We start from the raw sequence: 12,594 nt of genomic DNA, 5'->3' as shown, positions 1-12,594 counted from the left end.
TCTCTGTGCTATAAATTAGGCCTTGAACTGACACAGATGAGGACTGGAATCAAGAGTCCAGTCCTAAGCGACGGAAGATACCACGGCAGTCATCTTCATCATCATCTGCATCTGAGTCTCCATCTGAATCTTCTGCAGCTACAAGAGGTAGAGGTAAAGGTACAGGGAGGGGGAGAGGGAGAAGGGGCCAGTCAGTCCTTGCTGTGTCCCCTAACACCTCACAGTAAAGATGGCATAATGTGGATGAGGATGACATTGAGCCTCCCAAGCCGTGTTTAGGCCTGCTCGAGAACTTGGGCTACAGTTGGTGAAAACTGCATCATCAAGAAGGGAACTGCATCTTATGACCGCTTGGGGAAGATCAAGCCTCTCTATGACAACATGCCGTTACACAACTTTTACACCAGTCCCATGCTTTTCAGAGACCTCCTCTCAAAGAGGATTTGGGCATGTCCAAACAGGATCGGTTTTCCAAAGACAACCACCAACAGACTGCCGCGGAATTCTCCACAAGGGTCCATACAATGGCTCAGAGAGGAAGAGCTGCTCTACATTCCACAGAGCACATGCAGGTGACACAGTGCAAAAGAGGGTGAAGGACAATGATGGGCAATGGTCCCAAGTGCATGTACCTATTCCAGGTGCTGTGCTGACTACCAACAGGTTCATGGGGGGAGTGGGTGGACCTGCCCGATGCCCTCATTGGATACTACAAAGTGCTCCACGAGACACGGAAATGGTATTGGACCTTCTTTTACCACTTTGTAGATATTGCTGTTTGCATCAGCATCTGGCCAGAGCAAAGAAGGAAAGACCCCTGACCCAGAAAGCATTCAGGGAAACACTTGTTCTGGAACGTGCAGGCTTGGAATGAGGCACAGCTGCTCCCCAGGCTTCAAAAGTCGACTGCCACAATCCAAAGCACATGTCACAGAGGACAGCACTGCTAGATGGAGAAAGTGCAAGCGGGCCATGGCAGACCATCTCTGTTGAAGACTTGACGTCTTACCTGGCACTTGTTGTGTCCTGGGGTCTTGTGAAGGTCTCTTCTGTAACTGATTATTAGAGGAGGTCTCAAATCTATATTGTTCCCCTTTCTGTCCTGTAGGAAGTTTCTGAACATAACAAACGCTATCTTAGCGATCCTCAGGATGTTGAAGAAAATGAAAAGAAGAAGGGAACAGCATCTTATGACCGCTATTTACACCAGTCCCATGCTTTTCAGAGACCTTGGGCATGTCCAAACAGGATCGGTTATCCAAAGACGACTACCAACAGATTGCTGCGGAATTCTCCACAAGGGTTCATACAATGGCTCAGAGAGGAAGAGCTGCTGTTGGTGGAATGGAAAGACACCCGGGAATTACTGATGTATTCTACATTCCACAGAGCATATGAAGGTGAAGGACAATGATGGGCAGTGGTCCCAAGTGTGTTTACTCAAGTGTCTCAAATGTGCCTATTCCAGGTGCTGTGCTGGACTACCAACAGGTTTATAGGGGGAGTGGACCTGCCCGATGCCCTCATTGAATACTACAAATTGCTCCACAAGACACGGAAGTGGTATCGGAATCTTCTTTTACCACTTTGTAGATATTGCTGTTTGCATCAGCATCTGGCCAGAGCAAAGAAGGAAAGACCCCTGACCCAGAAAGCATTCAGGGAAACACTTGTTCTGGAACTTGCAGGCTTGGAATGAGGCACAGCTGTTCCCCAGGCTTCAAAAGTCGACTGCCACAATCCAAAGCACATGTCACAGAGGACAGCACTGCTGGATGGAGAAAGTGCAAGCTTTGCCATCAGAAGACACCAGTCATGTGTGAAACCTGTGAGGTGCCACTGTGTTTTCTGCCAAAATGGGACCGTTACAATGTCTGGCAGGAGCAGGGTGGGAAATATTAATTGTTTTTAGTTAACATGTTATATTGTATAAAAAGTTCAAATCTAATAGTTGTTGAACGCATAGCTTTGATTTATTCTAATTTATTAAAGTCTTCTTTGGTCTGTTTACACTTTTTGCTCTGTCTTTTTCCCTCTTATCTGCAGTGGGTGTCTTCTGAGTCGGCTCAGTTGAAGCAAGTGTGACAGGCTGGCATGAGGCAGTATAGGTTAGTATTCACACACACATATTTACACACACACTTGTGTATAAAGCGTTGCAAATTTGTTCTGCTTCCACTTTCCCACTTTCTCTTTCTCCCTTTCTTGTCTTTCAGTTTTCCAGTTGGTCAGAGGACAAACCTTCTTCGTGACTGCCTTGAGTGTCTCCCTATTCATTGTAAAATTTGCTTTTTTCTGGATAATTAATTAGTAGTTTACTGTTTTAGATTGATTACATTTACAAATGTAGTAAAAATAGTTTGTTCATTAGTTCTAAAACTTATCAATGATCACATCTGTTTTTATTAGAATTGTTCAAAATAACAATTGTATTTAGACTTTTGATATACACGGTATATGTAGTATGAAGTGTCATTTACAGTCTCTAAATAGCCATTTTGAAAGGTCCTGAACTGTTCTTGGGGAGAAAAATGATTACAGAAACTACAGATTTGAAAATACAATATAGATGTTGTTTCTGTACACTTACTTCAAAAAAGCTTTTATTTCAAGAAAAGTCTAGGCGTCCTTTTAGAAATGCCTCCAAATGGACACATGCAAACTAAATGAGTCAACATTACAAATGTTATTCTGATTGTTTCTTGTGTGGTTTGGTGGGCAAAGCAGTTCTCAATTGATGTGTATAATGTAGTTTTGACTCATTAGGTGACAGGTGTCCATTTGGAGTCTCCAAGTAGCCTTTTTGAAAGGACGCCTAGACTTTTTTTTGGGGGGGGGGGGGTGTCGTTTTTCTGAAAATGCTTAAAAATAGGGGCGCAGGTTATTAAACATATTGAATATTTGCGATAGGTTTTTTTTTTTGCTGACGTTTTTCCTATCAGGTTCAGACACTCTTTACACACTTCACACCAAGGGAAAATCTGATAAGATAATCTGTAGAACCATCAAGATCATCGGGACATAGCTAGGAAAGGGGGAAATCTGCCCAAAATCAGCCTGATTATCTTTTGGTGTGTTCCCAGCATCACATGCACAAACAACATAATTTTGCTTTATGGAAGCCTGTTCATTATCAAAATATAATGCAGTTAAAGAAACATAGTTACACTGCTCCGTTGTACAAAATTTGTTGCAGGATAACTATTTAAAGACAAAAGAGAAGCTAATCATTCATTATGAAAACTAATAAGTTGGGTAAAGGAACAATCATAGGGAACAAGAACACTTCAAAATGAGAGTCCACAAAAAAACCAAGACAGGAGAAGGTAGACTGAAATTACAACATAGCCCCCACCCCCTCTCCCCCCTAAGAAAAAAGTTCAAGTTCATGAGGGAGGTGGAGCGGAGGCGGAACAGGGCACCCCAGTTGAACTGGCGACCTCCAGGGTGGAGCAGACAAAACAGGAGCCCACCAGGGCCGAGCAGACAGAGCAGAGGACAACCACAGCAGAGCAGTCGGGTACAAGGGTCTCCACAGCAGAGCAGATGAAGCAGAAGACCTCCACGATGGAGCAGAAGCCCACCAGGCTGAAGCGGCTAGAGTAGGAAATAACCACGGTGGTACAGTCAGAGCAGAGAACCCCCAGGGAGGGCCAGAACGGTTGGGTCACTATGATAGGGACTGGGGCCTAGAAGAATCAGAGACAGGCAACACAGACAGAGCATTCATGGCCCCATGGACAGAAGCAGGGAACTCAAGGAGTTCCATTTCCCTGGTAACCAATGAATGGGCAGACAGTTCATAAGCAGGCTCAGTGATGGAAACTTGACAGACAAACAGTTCATAAACAGGATTACTGACTGGGACTAGCAAGGTAGACGGTTCAACAGATGCATTTGGGAAAACAGAACAAACAGCTAGTTCATGAATGAACTATGTGCCAGTAATTGGATTTAATGGGCAGACATTGAGTGCATTATTTTTGGGGGGGCTCATGACAAACAGGTTTAAGGGTTCAGAATTGGACACACTTGGGGAAACTAAGATTATCCAGGAATAGTCTGCATGTTCTATGGCAGTGACAGGGTTAAATGGAAGGACATGAGATTCATTAATAGTTTCTGGGCTCTGGACAGGACAGTGACTGGACAGATGGGGCAGATAGCAGGTTCCTTGGTTGAATATGGACAGACAGGGAAAGCAAACAGATTCTGGGATACTGGACAAGTTGACAGTTCAGCAGACACATTTGGGGAAACAGAAGTCAGGAAATTCACATGCAGCGTACTCAGGTGTAACAGACAAGGGTGAGATTTCAGAAACAGCTTTTTCAGCTGGGATGAGACAGGGCAATAGTTCACAAACGGCCTTTATGGCCGGTTCAGGATGAGACTATAGTTCGTAAATGTTCTCCACAGATGTGACAGGACCATTGGAGAGTTCACAGACGACCTCCATAAAAGTGACGGGTCAGGACGAGGACTCACAGATGGCCTCCATAGCCATGATAAGACAGGCAGAGAATTCATAGATGGATACCACTGATATCTCTGGAGATTCTGCAGCAGACGCAGCAAGCAGGTAACTCGCACACAATCATTTATTGGTAATACATTTTTAAATACATGGTATAATTCATTCAAATAAATGTGGTCTTAATGCACTATTTAATCTCTGTGTCTAATTTGAGGTGGACAGAATGCTAGCACTAACGAGCTATAACAGTCCAAAATAACCAATTTTTACCCATTGGCAAATGACCATGGAATAAGCGGGATAATCAACGGCCAGCCAGACATTAAATTAATTTAATGCGCTTTGCGGAGGCAACCTTCTCATCGTGCATTAAAATGCTATGAAAAAAAAAACTATCACCAATTTTTTTTTTTTGCGATTTCGATTTTAATCACGATTTTGACACACACAAACATGCTTTACAGTCATAAATGCATTCAGTATAAATTTGCAACAAATTTCCAAAAGAAAACCAATGAGACTTTTATCAAAAAGTTGTAACATGTCTCTAGAACAGACATAAGTAAAGATGTCAGAAAAAAATAATAAAATAAAATAAAACCCGTGTCTAGGGATTTCTTTTCTTTTTTTGCCATGCATTGGCCATAGAGCTCTTTGTAGTGGTACCTCAGGTGTTGAAATAGATTTGTTAAAAATTATACAGGTTCACACATACTCTGTCTGTAGTGTGTATACAGTATGTGTATGCAGGGCAGAAGCAGCAGCAAGAGCGCATTATTGTAACACACATTAAAATAATGTGCGAGCATGAATCTCTCTGCTCGCATGCAGATTTCCTATGCTCTGTTACAAAACCAGACACGCATGCTCAGATACACGTTGCTCTCACCCGGAGAGAGTGCACGCACTTAAAACGTGTCTCTTCCCACTCAACCTGTGTCTTGTGCACTCACAGCTCTCTCTATGCTCATGCGCTAGATAGGCGCGCCTCATTCTGACTGGTTCAGATAGCATACTGCGGTAAGTCGGGCCGCAGAAAATCGCGCTATAAAGCCATTTAGAAAACGTGCACGCTCAAATCATGATTTTTAATGTTTTCGATTAATCGCAACTGCCCTAGAATGATACATGTATTCGAACCGAACCATCACGATACGGACATCTTGGTTCGGTGCATAAGGCCTAACAACAAATACAGGAAATTCAACTCCAATCCAGAAGGTGATGACCGCAGCAATGCAACATTGTTTGAAAAGTGTAAGCGGATTGTAAGGAGGCACTGGGAGTACTCAGGTGACATGGTCAGTGTTTTTCAAAATTGGGTGAATATATGAGTATATCATCGATATAGATTAAGATTAACTGTTTGAGCATGTCTCTGTTGATCTCGTGCATAAAATTTTGGAAGATGGGAGGTGACTTGGAGAAGCCATAGGGCATCACCCGGAACTCATATTGCCCGGTGGGCATCACAAAAGCTCCTTAGATCCAGCTTACTGAAGACACGGCACTGCATAGTCCCTCCAAGGCAGCTGGAACCAGAGGAAGGGGATAGGCAAACATCATCGTCTGGGCATTGAGTGCACTGTAATCGATGCAGAGCCTCAGAGCCCCATCTTTCTTGGCCACGAAGAAGAAGCTCAATGCTGTGGGTGAGGTGGATGGATGGATGAACCCTTGTTGTAAGGCCTTTTGAATGTACAATCCAAGGTTTTTATTTAGCACAGTGGCTAAATTAACAAATTACCAGATGCCACCTGATTCAAATATTCCACCAACGTTTAATAGTAATGACTTTATGAATTTCTTCATTGATAAAATAGATAACATTAGAAATGCGAATGTAGATTCTACAGCGTCTAAAACTCTAAAGTTTCATCCATCGCACCCAAAGATAAACTGCAGTGCTTTACAAATATAGGACAGGAAGAGCTAAATAAACTCATCACTTTATCTAAACCAACAACATGTTTATTAGATCCTGTACCCACTAAATTACTGAAAGAGTTGTTACCTGTAGCCGAAGAACCGCTTCTCAATATTATTAACTCGTTGTTATCTCTAGGTCACATCCCAAAACCATGCAAGCTGGCAGTTATTAAGCCTTCTATTAAGAAACCAAAACTAGATCCTAGTGAACTGGCAAATTATAGACCTATTTTAAATCTTCCATTTATGTCTACAATTTTTGATTTATCATCAGTAAAATATGGAGTGCCACAAGGATCCGTCCTAGGTCCCCTTCTATTTTCAATATACATGTTGCCCCTTGGTAATATTATTAGAAAATACGTAATTAGCTTCCACTGTTATGCTGATGATACTCAGCTATATATCTCAACGAGACCAGATGAAACTTCCCAATTATCTAAGCTAACAGAGTGTGTTAAAAATGTAAAAGATTGGATGACCAATAATTTTCTCCAATTAAATTCGGATAGGAGATAGTAATTATTGGACCAAAAAAACACTACACAGAATCTTGTAGATTACAATCTGCAACTAGACGGATATACTGTTACTTCCTCTACAGTCAAAAATCTGGGTGTTATATTAGACAGCAACTTGTCTTTTGAAAATCATATTTCCCATCTTACAAAAACTGCATTCTTCCATCTTAGAAACATTGCCAAGCCATGAAACATGTTATCTGTTTCTGATGCAGTAAAGCTAGTTCATGCATTTATGACCTCTAGACTGGACTATTGTAATGCACTTCTAGGTGGTTGTCCTGCTTCTTCAATAAACAAGCTACAGGTAGTCCAAAATGCAGCAGCTAGAATCCCTTACCAGGTCAAGAAAATATGATCATATTAGCCCAATTTTACAGTCTCTGCACTGGCTACCTATTAAGTTCCGTATCAGTTACAAATTATCATTACTTACCTATAAGGCCCTAAATGGTTTAGCTCCTGGAGTTGGAATTGCGAGTATTGAAACGATCAGGATCGACTATTATAGCATCTATTTAGCATATCAATTATATAGTTATTTAGATCTTCAAGTTAGCATAGATTTATCTGTATTTAGTACAGTGGTCAGGATGGTACGGAGGTGTGTTGCTAGTTGCGACAGCACTGCTGGACTGCATAGTTTTCCAGCAGACTTTAAAATTAGGTGCCAGTGGTTGCATACACTTGGCCTGGAAGACCGTGAGTTCCCACCTAGAGCTGGAGTGTGCAAACTGCATTTTACATGGGATTGCTTCTCCAACGCAATGGAGGTGGAGATGGGCTTCTCCACACAGCTCGCGCTGAAAAGCGACATGATGCGGGAGTTAAGACCGCAGTTTGAGCCAGCGGCTCGAATTGATATGAACAGACACCTCGACATCCTCCACTTCAGGTGAGAAAAGTCCTCTACTTCAAATGATCGCTCTGTTGCAAAGCTACTTGCGTCATTACAGTCACTCTCCATTTTAGCGACCCTGACAGCAGCTGTCAATCAATCTGTCACTGCGGGTCTCATGTTCACGCTGCTCTCGCTCAGCCCCGCCCTCTGTTCGTCCCCTCTATCTCCGCTGTGATCTGCCCACTTTTCAGCATTTTTCAAATATTGTCAGTGGGTGGAGTCAGGCTCTGACCAGGGGTTTAGTTACCCTTTAAACATTTCTGCTTACACTCTCATATATACATACATATACCTTGCAACCAGTGATGTGCGGGTCATCTCATCTCAGGTAAAGAAATTGTCACTTTTTTTTCGGGGCGGGTTATAAAATAAAAAATCCATGTATATTACGTGCAATTCCCTATAGCCTATATGAAATATTTGGAATATCTATTTTCAATTAATTATTAATTAATAATATCTCAAATAATCTGTAATTTATAATGAATTGAAATAACTTCACTGTTATTTACATTTAGATATAATATTAGATATAAAGCTGAATGATATTGATAGCAGTTTTGGGCTTTTGATAGCTCTGCAATTAATTTCTTAAAATAATCCTATATCTTATCATTTATATTAGCTTTCTGATGTAAAATTCTATGATTAAGCAACAAGACTTTTATTTTGGTGTGGTCTAATGATCTGATGATGTCAAACAAAAACACAGAAATGGTGAAAGCAGGCTCAGTACTCTTTATTTATGTTACGTCCCTGACCCTAAGCCAGGGTTGTAATAAATAACTTAATTCATTCATTATTCATTTATTATTTGTTTTAGGACATACCTACTGCTGCCATCTAGTGGTGGTAATAATAATTTCAGGGAATTGGCAATAGGAATATACTCATTTTTATTTTTTGTTAGATCAAGAGCATTTTTTTTTCAATTATAAAGTTATTAAGAAAGATGAAATATATGACATAAATATTGTATGGATGTGTGAACCCAGGTGAAAAAAGCGCAGAAAAATAACACTTAATTGAGTGTACTCAACTGTGCTATTTCGGACACCACAAATATTAACTGAAATGTGCTTTTCATATACTTTCTCTGTAAAAAAAAATGAATAAGAAATTGTTACAACTTTAATACAATTGAAACCATCTTTCATACACTTTTAAATGTTCTCTTAATTCGCAGAAATTGCTCTTTATTTAAGACATGCTCTTCATGTTTCCTTCTGCTGACCAGGTTTTTGAAGATGCTGTTTTCATTTTCCAGCAAATTTTCCAGCAGTTTGGCACCTGCCCACACTGCAAAAAGCAACAAAAGTTGGTTAAATAACCATGGTGTTGGTGTGCTTGACTGGCCAGCAATTCACGAGACATGAACCCCAGAGAGAATCTATGGGCTATTGTCAAGAGGAAGATGAGAAACAAGAGACCAAAAAATGCAGATGTGCTGTGAAGGCCACTGTCAAAGAGAACTGGGCTTCCAGACCACCTCAGCAGAGCCACAAACTGATCAGCTCCATGACACGCCGAATTGAGGCAGTAATTAAAGCAAAAGGAGCCTCTACCAAGTATTGAGTACATGTACAGTAAATGAACATACTTTCCAGAAGGCCAACAATTCACTAAAAATTGGTCTTGTGAAGTATTCTAATTTGTTGAGATGGTGGGTTTTTGTTAGATGTGAGCCAAAATCATCACAATTAAAAATAACCAATAACTTAAACTACTTCAGTCTGAGTACACTAATTTATTTAATAAACAAGTTTCACAATTTGAGTTGAATTAGTGAAATTAACTTTTCCACAACTTTCTAATTTATTGAGATCCACGTGTAGAAACTCTGTATAAAACAATAGTGGATTTGACATCAAAATGTAACATCCTCTGTTACAATGTATTTCATTTAAATATATATATTTAAGCTTTTTTTTAATAGGCTTTTGTAGTTTTTTTTTGTTTGTTTAAGTTATTTGCCCAAGCATAATTTCTTATTTTTGTTTATGCTTTTTAATTTTTTTTTTTTTTCATCAAATATTTTTTATTTTATTTCAGTTAACAAAACAGTTAAACTAGATTTATTTGCTCAATATTTTTTTTTAATGAATTTTTATTACATGATAAAATTAAAATCTTTTCAAAATGCACCTCTTTTAATTAGAACAGTCTTAGAAATTGTGTTTTCATTTTTTTTTAGTTTGGATTAATATATGTATGTAAATAATTATAGTTTTAAAACAGGGATAGACAATATCTCGAGGAGACCAGTGATTATAAGGTAAGTGGTGTGTAGTGTGTTTTTGAATGACTGCTTTTATGTTTTAGCGCCATGTTGCGTTAATTTCATGTATAATTTTTATTGGTTGGTCAGTAAACTTGGATTGTAACAACAAACACACTGTACAATGTTCATGCTGTATCGTAGGCTATCTTTGGTCATAAGACCATGATAACGGCTGTCTTTTAACCTCTTTCACTATATGACACTGTCACAGTGTCTGTCTGGTTTGTGTATCCCTGGGTGTCCACTAGAGGTCTCACTTCCCCATATCGTCGCTCCACTTCAGTACTGCATTTCACACTAACCTTGATCTGGACTAATCACTATTCATTGCCCACAGCTGTTCCCACTCACATTGTTTGCACCTGTCCATATATACCAGGTTTGTTTCTGTCATTGTCATGGAGTCCTTGTTTCATGTCACCCTGTGGTTTGTGTTTCTTTTCGGACATTCATGTTTTTTGTTTTGACGGATTACCTGGATTGTGACCTTGGCTTGGCTGGATTTATGAGTCTGGTTTTATCCCTAATAAACACTGCATTTGATTCTACCAGTTTGGGTGTTCGTCTGTGACAGAAGGGCTCCATCACAACTAGATTCAGCGGTGTGGGAATTCAAATCCGTTCCCCAGCAACCCAGAGCTTGGCCACTCTTCATCAAGGGGGGTGTGAGGTGGGTAGTCTGGCTCAGGTGTTTTGGACAATGGCGTTAGGGCTGGAAAATAACGATGAGGCATTAAAGGACTTATTTAATCACTGCCTGGATGACTCTTTGCCTCGGTGGGAGATGAAGGGGCTGGAGTTCCTGGACATTTGGGGTTTCACCAAGTACCTACACCCTCGTGGTTTATGGGATACACCAACCACACCTGTGTCTCCAGACAAGATGGCCGAATCTACACCTGTGTCTCCAAACAAGATGGCCCCCAGCCCAGCACCACTGCACAAGATGGCCGCCAGCCCAGCGCCACGGTACAAGATGGCCGCCAGCTCAGCGCCACTGTACAAGATGGCCGCCAGCCCAGTACCACTGCACAAGACGGCCGCCAACCCAGAGCCACTGCACAAGATGACAACCACCGTTGACTTTCCAGAGTCAAGTCAGGTCCCCGTTGACTTTCGAGCACCGAGTCAGGTCCCCGTTTACTTTCCAGAGTCGAGTCAGGTCTCTGTGGACTTTCCAGAGTCGAGTCAGGTCCCTGTGGACTTTCCAGAGCCGAGTCAGGTCCCCGTTGATCAAGTCACTGTTGATTTCCCAGAGTCTAGTCAGATCACCATTGACCATCCAGATTCAGGTCAAGTCGCCATTGACCGCCCAGAGTTGAGCCAGATCACCATTGACCGTCCACCGTCCACCGTCCAGAGTCAGGTCAAGTCGCCATTGACCGTCCAGAGTCAGGTCAAGTCACCATTAACAACCATGAGTCAAGTAAAACCACAGTTAAACCTCATGGGTCAAGTAAAACCACAATTGATCTCCGTGAACAGGGTCAAGTCACGGTTGGTCTTTATGATCCCAGTCAAATCACTACTGTTCTTCCAGAACTTCATCTTCCAGAGCTTCGTCATACTACAACAGATCATCCAGAGCCTGGTCACGTCTCAGCTGAATTTCCAGAGCCTCGTCACATCCTGTCTGTTGCACCCAGCAATGCACTCTCGGCTGTGGTGGTCCTCTGCCCTGGTGGGCCTCTTTCCTGTCTGCTCGACTGTGGTGGTCCTCTGCTCCACCCTGGTGGGTTTCTGTTTCATCTGCATTGCTGTGGTGGTCCTCTGCTCCGCCCTGGTGGGCTCCTGTTTCCGAGTTAAGCCCACGGCAGGCCCCTGTTCCCCATGTTAGGCCCAGGAAGGGCTCCAGTTCCGCCTGTTCCACCCTGGCTTCCTGCTCTGCTGGCTCTGCCCTGGTCCCCGGCCACTCCACTTCAACATGGACCTGGCCCTCCATCCCTCCCCCTGTTCCACCACCTTTCCACCTCCCTCCTGGACTCTTTATTTTGTTTTTGTTTTTTCACTTCCTGTCCCTGTTTCCCTCCATGGACCTAGCTCCCCAATCCTCCCCATGATCCTCCACTATTCCACCTTCCTTCTGGACTCTTTGTTTTGTCTTTTTTGTTGTTTCTGAGGAGCATCTGGTAGCTGCTCATTAAAGGGGGGTAGTGTGTGTGTGTGTGTGTGTGTGTGTGCGTCCGTGACAGACACAGGATCACCAATTAGGAGCAACAATCATAGGATCTGCACACGATTGATTCACAATACTAATCTTTCATTTGGGACAAACAAAAATTGTGCAGTGTGTCTTGGGCTTAAGGCTATGTACCCAAAATTAAACAACAGGCACTGCAAAGATGTGACAAGGCTAATATGTGTAGTAGTGTTGGGCGATATGGTCATTTTTCAAATCATCATATTGTCAGCCTGTGAGACTGATGATACACGATATTATCCTGCATGGGTGGAGCAAGAGAGAGACTCTTTGTTCTTGACACAG

Source organism: Carassius carassius, chromosome 26, assembly GCF_963082965.1.
Source record: "Carassius carassius chromosome 26, fCarCar2.1, whole genome shotgun sequence".
NCBI classification, from domain to species: Eukaryota; Metazoa; Chordata; class Actinopteri; order Cypriniformes; family Cyprinidae; genus Carassius; species Carassius carassius.
The sequence above is the reverse complement of the archived record's forward strand: the minus strand, read 5'-3'. Positions refer to the sequence as shown.